Here is a 9,954-nt window from a genome sequence, read left to right as displayed (position 1 = left end):
GACTCCCACAAATCTGCCACCTCTATTCTGCTATGAACCTTTTAGTGCACTAGCTTTCCTTACATATAAAGCTATCCCTCTATCCATTCATTAACATGTCTATTTTATTATGCATTTCAAACAAAGTTGCAGAATTCAGTTTCCTTCCTCTAAATACTTCAGCATGCCTGTCATTAAAGAGTTTAATGTTTGTTCACAATGTTTGTCCGGTTGATACAAAATTTATATATAATGAAATGCACAAATCTTAAGTGTGCAGTTATTGAGATTTGATAAACATATACACATGTGGAACCCCCAACCCTATCAAGATATAGAACATTCCCATCACCCCAGAAAGTTCTCTCCTGCCCTATCCAAGTCAATACTCATGCTTACCACCTCCCACTCCCCCACCCCACACCTCTAGGCAACCACTCTTCTGATATTTTTCTACAATAGATTATTTTGCCTATTCTAGAAGTTCATATAAATGGAATCATACAGTATATACTCTTTTGCGTAAGGCTGCTTTCACTCAGCTTAATGTTCTTGAGATTCATCTATACTGTTATACATATCAGTAACTTGTTCCTTTTCATTGGGTAGTATTCTACTGTAGGAATGTACCACAGTTTGTTTGCCCATTCTCCCACTGATGGATACGTGGGCTGTTCCCAGCTTGGAGCTATTGTGAAGAAGATGCTATGAACACTCTTGTACAAGCTCGTTTGGAAATATATGCTTTTATTTCTCTTGAATAAATACTTAGGACTGCGCTTTGTTATTATAAAAAACTAACATCCTTTTCCAAAGTGATTGATCATTTTCTGTTACCACCAAAAATGAATGAGAGCTCCAGTTGCTCCACTATCTTGTCAACATTTGGTATTGCCAGTCTCTTGAATGTTTCAGATAAGTATGTACTAATATCTCATTGTGGTTTTAGTTTATATTTCCATGAAAAGGTGGATATAGCTCCATGTCAAGGGTCACAGCTTAGCGAGCAGAGTACGTGCTCTCTTGCGCAGACCACATCCTGTCCAACTGTACATGGCATCCCTGCTTCCCATCTTCCTGTCTAGTGGGCACAGTGAATAAGAGCCAGCCCTTGAGGTACCATCTTTATTTTAAAGAAAAATAGCATTTATAGTGGTTGAGAATGGCCTCTGCAGTCAGACTATCTGGATTCAGATCCCAGCCCCACCACATAACAGCTGGGTGGTGATGAACAAATTACTTAACATTTCTAACTTGTTCTCTCAAATCTACTCATAGGTTTGTTGTGAAGATTAAGGAGATAATACACATAATATGCTTAGCACAGTGCCTGGCACACAGTAAACACTAGTAAATGTTAGCTGTTTTGTTATTGTTGTATCTGACTAAAAAAGTTATATATGATTATTGTAGAAAACTTAGAAAGTAAATAAAAGTAGAAAGAAGTTTAGAGTCATCCTAACCCCACTACTCAAAAATAACTGTTATTAACACTTGGTGCTTTTTTTTTTTTTTATTTCCTACGTAAAATTTTTTAAAAAACACAGTTGACATCGTACTCTATATACAGTTTCATTTCCTCTTTCCTATATTTAACTCGACATCATTAACATCTTGCCATGTCATTGCATATTCTTTGAATATTCTACACTTAAAGGGTGTGTAATGTTCCAGCAACAGATATACCACATTCAGAATGTGTCCTACGTGTGTAAGGTGATAAGGCAGTGAGTTCAGGATCAATGACTCTAGATACAGTCTTGACTACGTGGGATATTTCCTTAAGAAATTTTTAAAGCCATTAACAAACATTGCCAAATTGGAGCACCATGTTACAAACATGTTTTCACTTTTCCCTGAACATAAATGTATGAGGCAATAAAAAACGAAAAAAAATGTTGTAAAGAAAAGAAGTGAGACCATATACGAATGTGAAAAAATATTCTACAGTATAGAAAGTAAAAACCTCTCCTCCCTCTCTTTACAATCCCACTAGTAAAGGACAATCACTTTGACATACATGCTTCCAGACCTTCTTTCCATACATATACAGCCATAGGTATAAGTACACTAACCCAAGGGTATGGGGGTTCTGGAGCCTGCCCAAGCCTGGTTCCATCCTGACTCTGGCATGTGTAACTGTGTGACCTTGGGCAAGTTAACTAGCCTCCCCGGGCCCTGTTTTAAAGGTCTCAGGCTATTGTTTCTATAGGGATTTTCAAACATCTCCAAGGCCCTCAACCTCCTCAACCCTGGATAGCAGAAGGAGAGTGGATGAGCGCCCATTCTTGAAGCTGGGAGTCACCTGAGCCCCTTGGGCCAGACTTCCCTGCTGAACTGCTTCCCCAGACTCCCCACACCACGGGCAAATTTGGGGCCCCCCAGAACTGCAGCAGCTAGAATGGATTCACCTGGACAAATGGGAAATGGCACAAGTTTCCTATGCAGATGGGTGGCCCAATGCTCACTCAGGAGGGTGTGGTTACCTGGGAATAGGTGGGTGTCTGGGCCTCACGTACCACTTAGAGGCCCAATCAAAGTCACCCTGTCCCTGTCGTGGGGGTGGGAGGGATACCACCACTTAGAGCTTCCTCAAAAACAGCATCACCCTCTCCAGCCCAGGGAGTCAAGCTGTGATTGTCACTGTGGCACAGGGGGACAGCTCACCGGACTTCTTTTTTTAATTTAATTTTTACTTTATATTGGAGCGTAGTTTATTTACAATGTTGTGTTAGTTTCAGGTGTACAGCAAAGTGATTCAGTTACACATGAATATATATCCACTCTTTTTCAGATTCTTTTCCCATGTAGGTTGTTACAGAATGTTGAGTAGAGTTCCCTGTGCTATACAGTAGGTCCTGTTGATTATCTCTTTTATATATAGTAGTGTGTATCTATTAATCCCAAACTCCTGGTTTATCCTGGACTTTTAAATAAATGTGGAGCAGGTCACAGTGAGCAGCCCTCACCTCGCTTAGGTCTTCACCAGGAATCGCCAAATGCCACCTTCAGTTTACTCGCCCAGGATCCCAGTCACATGGGTGTTTTCATCACCTCTCCAAGCTGACCTTATTCAACAACACAGGGAAAATCAATGGTGTGATTAATTATTAATCAGTGGTGTGATGAATTGAACTAAAACCACAAGACACGCCCTGTTTTGTCTGGAGACTCCGCAGAGCTGCCTCCTCCAGGGGGAGGGAACTGGGCCACTTGTTTGGCTTATTTACTTACGTGCGTGCATCTGGCCTACTACATCGCATAGTGATTCATTTCAGGACAGGTCCATGCACCCAAGGTGGAACCAGGCTGGGGAAGGATGCTGGAATCCGGGAATCAGCTTCCCTGTAACCTCAGCAGCAGAATTCTCCTGTTTTCCGTTCACCCGCTCTCTCTTTCATGATGTGTTTCCTCCCCGGAAATCTCATTAACCCTGAGACTTTCTGAACATCTTCCCCAGGTAGATGGGGCTGGCCTTTGGAGGGAGGGGTTACTCAGGTTGAGTTTCCAGGAAAACCCCACGTGCTCAGGATGCATCTGTGGACCCCCGGGAAGGTTACATAACCTCCTCAAGCCTCAGTTTCCTCATCTGCAAGAGAAGTTTCCTTGTGGGGCTTTGCAGGGTTTCAATAAAATGACACCGTGTGCCAAGCTTTGTTCCGGGCCTTTACACATGCTGTTCACTCTCCCTGAGACACAATTCCCCTCTGTCCACCGCAGCCCTAGCCCCGTCGCTTGATTGACACCAACACTCTTTCCAGCGGAAGGCAAATGTTATTTCTTCAGAGAACACCCACAACCTGGTCAGGTGCCCGGTGAAGAGCACCCACAGTTCCTCCTACTTGCCCTCCCCGGCCTCTTCACAGCTATGATTTAAGTAACGTCCGCCTCCTCGGCCCATACTGGGGGCCCCACAGAGTAGGGCTGGGTCTGAGTGGCCCATCCCTCCGTCCCCAGTCCCTGCACAGGTCGGAGCCTTGGTTGGCACTCAGAAAACATCAGAGTCCTTTTCAGAACCACGGCCTGTGGATCTGAAACCTCCGACACCCGCCTGAGGCCCTTAGGCTTGGCATCTTGTGGGATAAAATTTGGGCGGAGGCCAAGGAGACTGCGGCAGAAGCCTCGGGGTTCAGCCTGGGGAGCCTCGTGGCTCTGAGCCCCAGGCTGAGCTCCCCTAGAACTTGGGGTTCAGTCTGTTCCCTGATTCTGTGGTCACATTACTGGTGGGCAGGCTCAGACAGGCCAGCTCTGAAGCACAGTCCACTGGGGCAGGCAAACCCTGGGCCTCACCCTGTACCCAGCACGCACACAGGCTGCTACACGCCTGGTGAAACTCAGAGGGCTGCTTCCCCCATGCAGTTCCACCTTGTGTCCATTCCAGGAGAAAGGAAAGCGTCTGACAGAGAGTGTGGTCCCATCAGGCTCCTGCCCAGAAGGGAAACACACAGACACGCAGGCTAATAAGCGCACACGTGCACACACACACTCCGCTCGGAGAAAACTCTGGAGCCAGGCCCAGCCCTCTGCTGTGGTTTTTCACGGGCCCAAATATTTCTCCTCCTTGGGTTACGGGCTGAGGAGGGTGGGAATCCTGATAAACATGGCCCAGGGCCACGGGGACCTGGCTGGCTGTGTGCCCTGGGCAGTTACACTGAGAATAAGAATAATGCCCACAGCAGCAGGCCTTTTATCAAAGACTTACTATGTGCCAGGCACTGCGCAAGGCTCTTGGGAGACAGCAGTGAGCAAAAGAGGTGAGAAGCTCTGCCCTTATGGTTGGAGAAGACAGCTGATAAATGAACTAAATGAGTAACTTATATAGCGGGTTAGGTGACAAATCCTATGTAGGAAAATAAAACAGGAAAGAAATGTGGGGCTGGGCAGGGGACGCTGAAAGTCTAAACAGTGTGACCAGGAAAGGTCTCTCTGAGAAGGTGACCCCTCACGGTCTCACATAACCTTCTTAACAAGCTCTTGAAGTTATGACTATTTCATCCCCATTTTATGGATGAGGGAACTGAGGCTGAGAAGGGAAATGAACTTGCTCAGGACCTGTGGGGGCAGAGTCAGAATTTGAACCCAGGCCTTCCTGACATCAAAGCCCTAACCTGCCCTGACAGCCTGCCTGCCGGACCCAAGGCCCCAGCCTGCCATGCCCCTTGAAGTGCAGGTCTGCAGGACCTGGAGCTGTGTTCAAAATTCCAGCCGCTGGGTTACCTGAAGAGGGCCGGGCGTGTGTCTCCAAGTCAGACCTGTTTGGGCTGGACAGCCCGGCCCATGAAAAAGTTCTTTTGTGCTTTCTCAAAGGGCCTCACAAGAGGGTTAAACACCCTCACATTAGTGGTAATTTGGGGCTGCCTTTCCTATTCAGCCAGTGACAAAGCCGGGTGTTTGCACAAGGGCCTGAGGAATGGGACCACACGCACTGCCAGGGAGCAGGCTCCGTGCCCGCAGCCACGCTGCCCTCGCAGGCACCTGTTTCTCTCTGCAGAGATTCCTGGTCTTCCTGCTCTAGCTCTGCCCCGCCGCCATCTGAACAAGCCTTTGTCCCCCCGCCCATCCCCGTAAAAACCCACTGGGGAAGAACAGAAGCCCCATGTACAAAGGACACTGTTGGATCTTGATTCAGTTACGAACCCCCATCGACATGAACCAAAAATGTGTGTCATAAGGCAAAATGGAAACAACCTCATTGTACATCCAAGGGAGAAATGGTTAAATAAACGAGAGAACATGCACACCACAGATGTTTAAAAAGAGCGAGGCAGATCTGAGGGTGCAGAAACACAGAAAGTGCTGCGCAACCTGCTGTTATGTGAAGAAAAAAACGGCAAAATAATATATATATATATATATATAGTGGGCTCTTATTTAGGCTAATTTTAAAACAGTCCCGAGTAGGTGCCTAGAGCCTTTGATATGATTGTAAACACATATGAGTCTGTTAAGAAGATTTAAAAATCATTGCACTTTGGTCAGAAAAATAATAAAAATATGTTATAAACGCTTAAAAATATAGAGGGTCTGAAAAGAATCCATCGAATTGTTAATGGGGAAGGAGCAATTGGACGCAGGTGGGGATGGAGAAATGAAGGCAGACTTTCAATGTTTTGTTGCATTTTCCCCTGAAAGTTTTAAAATATTGGGAATATATGTGTGTGTATATATATGTATTTATGTATGACTATATCTGTGTGTGTGTGAGAGAGAAGTACTTTTTTTTTAATAAATTTATTTTATTTATTTATTTTTGGCTGCGTTGGATCTTAGTTGCTGCGCGTGGGCTTTCTCTAATTGCTGCGAGCGGGGGCTACTCTTCATTGTGGTGCGCTGGCTTCTCATTGTGGTGGCTTCTGTTGCAGAGCACGGGCTCTAGGCACGTGGGCTTCAGTAGTTGTGGCACAGGGGCTCAGTAGTTGTGGTACATGGGCTCAGTAGTTGTGGCTTGCGAGCTCTAGAGCGCAGGCTCAGTAGTTGTGGCGCACGGGCTTTGTTGCTCCACGGCATGTGAGATCTTCCCGGACCGGGGCTCGAACCCGTGTCCCCTGTATTGGCAGGCAGATTCTTAACCACTGCACCACCAGGGAAACCCGAGAGAAGTACTTCTAATGAAGAACTCCCATTTTGTTATGCACAGCCAATTCTTGTTATTTGTGACAGTTACATCCTATGACGTTGACACGAACCAATGAATTGAATGAGACAATTCTGAACCAATGATCCTACAGGAAATACAAGGTTAAGTTCCTGCAAGCCTCTGATCACAATATTTTCATCCACTGATTAACATACAATCTTGTGTGTGTTTCTGTTTAAATGCATCTTATTTAATATAAATCGTTGACTCACTAACATCGACCCCAGCCTGTAACTCGTGGCCAATTGAAGCTTCTGACACACGTGTGTTCTCCGTAAGCCCCCTCACGGCTTTCCTGCTGTAGGACACCGGACAGCACTTCAGCACTATGCTTGGGAGCCATTTTAAACAGCGAAATCAGCAAGAAAAAGCACAAAAATGTGAAAAGCGTGACACCAAATAGCACACAAAAAGGATCCGTGTTTTTGTTTTTGTTTTTCTTTGCCAGCCGCACCGAGTGCTTGTGGGATCTTAGTTGCCCAACCAGGGATTGAACCTGGAGTCCTCGGCAGTGAGAACACGGCGTCCTAACCACTGGACTGCCAGGAGATTCCCCAGGACCTATGTTTACAGTATAAGAACTGACATAAGAAGGCAGAGCCACGGCTGGGAATGTGCTGCTGGGCGAATCAGGTTTTTGTCACTTTGTGCATGTCCCAGGATGATCACAAAAGTGCCTTGAGTATTGATTTGGGGATTACAAAGAAATTTTAGCGAGTAGGCATGTTCACAAATGGGGATTGACTGTATATACTTCAGCCTTCCTCCCACAGCTGGGATCACTCTCATCTTGGGTTTTTAAGGTTCCATTTGGCTTCTGCAAGCTCTGTGGTGCTCACAGCAGACCACTGTCAGGCTGTGTGATCAATATCTGAGCTCAGTTTCCTCTCCCTTGCAGGGTCGAGCGTCTGCACGCTGCCTAACACAGTGCCTGACATGTAGCAGGTGCTCAAAAACGGCCAATGTTACCATCACCACCATCGTCCCGTGATGGGCATTGGGGGTTCCACTGAGGTTTGGTAAAGGGCTGTTTACACCAGAACTCCAGGCTGGCATCCTTTTCACATATTCTTTGTCCCACCTTTCCCTTCTCTGGCTGCAACAATATTCAGACAACAATCTGAATATTGGAACATTGAAGCCAATAAAATTACTTCCTAACACCAGGTTGAATGGGAACTTTTCCCTTTGAAATGATGGTCCTCTTCTCTTCTCTCCCATCACCTCAGGTGTGACCCTGGGGCTCTGCTCTCTCCTTGGGATTCCCATGAGTCTGCTTAGCACAGATCTCGCTGCTTATGGTTAACAGTAAAAAAAAAAAAAAAAAAAAAAAAGCTTCAGGTTTGGAGCCAGGATGGCAACTCACTAGGGCTGGGCTGCTGCTTACTCATCAATATTCCCTGTGCTCAGCACAGATCAGTGCCTTGTGAAAGGCTATCAGCTGAAAAAATAGGGCCCAGGAGTGAACGGAGCTTCCCACTCCAAACCTCCCCCAGTACCAAGTAGAAGGCAAAGAACACGTGTCAGCAGTGTGTGCTCAAGAAGCAGTATCTCACTTACTGGTATTTTCAGCTTAGTCTAGTGTATCTAAACTTCCTAAATGGCCCTAGACACATTTTTTCACTCTAACGAAACTGTGATTTCATTAGAAATTTCACCCTAATGCAACCTGGGAGAATAATGTAAATTTCAATTTTTAATTTTAAGAAACTTTTAATACTGGAGAGAATAGTCAGAAAAACGAAGGGAGCAATGGACAGAGTTAGCACTCAAAATATATTTGTGGAGGGGTAGGAAAAGGGAGGAGGCTAAATGCCTGACAACTGGATGACCAGACAAACTAGCAAATGAACCAATGCATGAATGAAATGGAACCACTGTATCTCCCCCACACCTGACCACGGCTGGAGAGAGTGGTGAAGTGAGTTGGCCAATATAGAACAGGCATTAGCACAGCAGGTATACTTGCTATGTGACTGGCTCTGTGCTGTGCCTTTTGAATGTATTAACTAACTGAAACCTCAAGCCAATTTCTAGAAGATAATTATTGCTGTCCCCATCTTACAGATGAGCAAACTGAGGCCCCTGAGAAGCAAAGCAACTTGCCCAACCTCACAAGGCTGGTTAGCAGGGCAACTGGACTTGAACCCACACGGCTGGCTCCAGAAGCTGCCCTCCCAGCCACTACAAGACACTGTCCCTCTGGGCTGTGATGGCTCTGGTCCCTCAGAGACACTCCCAGGAGGCCAACACCCTACCCGGTGGTGCGAGAGAGGGGTTGTGCCCTGCTCAGGATGGTGCCTAGATCCTGCTGCCCAAATCACTGGGTCCGGACTCCTTTGCTGCCTCTTTCCCATTTCTCCACAGTCTGGTTCCAACAGAACTTTTTGCATCTTATCTCCTTCTTCTTCTTTTCCTGTACCAAGTGCTGCGTCCCAGCCCGGCTGCTCCCTGGTCACACCCATGCGTTCCTGTCTCTACGCCTATCCTACTGCTGCTCCTGCCCTGGCCCAGAATGCATTCTATTGCAATCCTCTCCACGTCTCCAAGCCAAGCTTCCATGCTACCTAGCCCATGAAGCCCTCCCTGGTTGTCCCTGCTGGAATGCATTACACCTTGCCTGCCTTTAGGCGTCAGTAGCTAACTATCATACCCCACCCCGCCCCCCCACCCCGCCCCGCCCTGGTCCTCTCCCCCTCTGCCCACAATTCCCATCCTAAGAAAGTCTCATTGACCAACAGCGTGCGCTGCAACTTCACACCCCTCCCCACCACAGACCTTAAGATGCTGGAGAGCAGGGAGCTTAGTCCGCCTCATGCCCTTGTCCCCACAACCTGGCACTGCAACTGACATAGTAAATGAACATACCTCTGACCTTTTGGATACAATGAGGGTATTAACAGTAAAAGTCGATGACAGTTTAAAAGTCATCTGCTCCATGAGTCCATGTTCCGCTGCTAGCTACTAATAACATGCTGGCGTCCCAAAGTCCTTAATTCCAGGACTCCTTAAGACTCCCTCGGTACACACCGCTTTTCATCACGCTTCTGTGCCTTTGCCATGCTGGTCCAATATTTGGAATGTTCTTTCCCATCTCAGTTGCTCAGAGAGAGAATCCAATCCTTGTAAACTTGGTTCAATGTCCCCTCCTCTAAGAAGCCTTCCCTGACCACTTAGCGCCCTCCTTTGCCCCAGAGTGCACCACTTCTTCTTTCGAGTTCTCTGCACGTCACACCTACCTGGGTGGTTACCAGGCTTGCTGCTGCACTGCAATGGGTATTTCCATGTGTCTGTCCCCTGATAGCTCTTTGAGGCCAGGAACATGTCACATCATCTCT

Source organism: Lagenorhynchus albirostris, chromosome 2 (assembly GCF_949774975.1).
Source record: "Lagenorhynchus albirostris chromosome 2, mLagAlb1.1, whole genome shotgun sequence".
In the NCBI taxonomy this organism is placed as follows: Eukaryota; Metazoa; Chordata; class Mammalia; order Artiodactyla; family Delphinidae; genus Lagenorhynchus; species Lagenorhynchus albirostris.
The sequence above is the reverse complement of the archived record's forward strand: the minus strand, read 5'-3'. Positions refer to the sequence as shown.